At 31.8% G+C, this 560-nt stretch overlaps 1 non-coding gene across 1 annotated transcript; it reads right to left on the bottom strand.

The window, feature by feature from the left end:
- Positions 1–230: 230 nt before the first annotated feature.
- LOC133069711 (U6 spliceosomal RNA) lies at positions 231–332 on the bottom strand. The gene has a single exon (XR_009695942.1). It is a non-coding gene; the product is annotated as a U6 spliceosomal RNA (small nuclear RNA).
- Between the last annotated feature and the right edge of the window lie 228 nt (positions 333–560).

Raw genomic sequence — 560 nt, 5'->3', positions numbered from 1 at the left:
TTATAACTATAGACATGAATACTTACCCCCCCAAAAAGTCTAAAATGTTAGCAGTGACAGAATTAGGGATACCTATTCTGTCTTCTGATATTTTCTATTTTTCTTTAATAAAGATGTACTATTTATGTAACAATATTTTAATAATTGAAGCATAATTGATATACAATATATTTGTTTTAGGTGTACATCATAGTAATTATGATCATTGAAAGGGTCACTGTGATAAGTCTAAAAATGTGGAATGCTTCACAAATTTGCTTCCTCACACAGGGGCCATTCTAATTTTCTCTGTATCATTCCAATTTTAGTGTAAATGCTGCCAAAGTAAGCACTGTAATAACATTTTAATGACTACCTTATGAACAGGAGTATTTTCACTCAATGTTTTCTCTCCAAAGGATGAAAAAATCAGAATGCAGAATTATGAGGATATCCAGAAGATGAAGCTGAATGAGAACTGCATCTTTTCAAGAGTCTAACTTGCAGGAGGAAAGTCTAACTATCAGGAAAAACCATGAAGAACTTTTATACATGCTCCAGAAATGATGAATTCAGCAAAG

This window comes from Dama dama, chromosome 14, assembly GCF_033118175.1.
Source record: "Dama dama isolate Ldn47 chromosome 14, ASM3311817v1, whole genome shotgun sequence".
NCBI classification, from domain to species: domain Eukaryota; kingdom Metazoa; phylum Chordata; class Mammalia; order Artiodactyla; family Cervidae; genus Dama; species Dama dama.
Note: the sequence above shows the minus strand (reverse complement) of the source record. Positions and strands in the feature narration are given on the sequence as shown.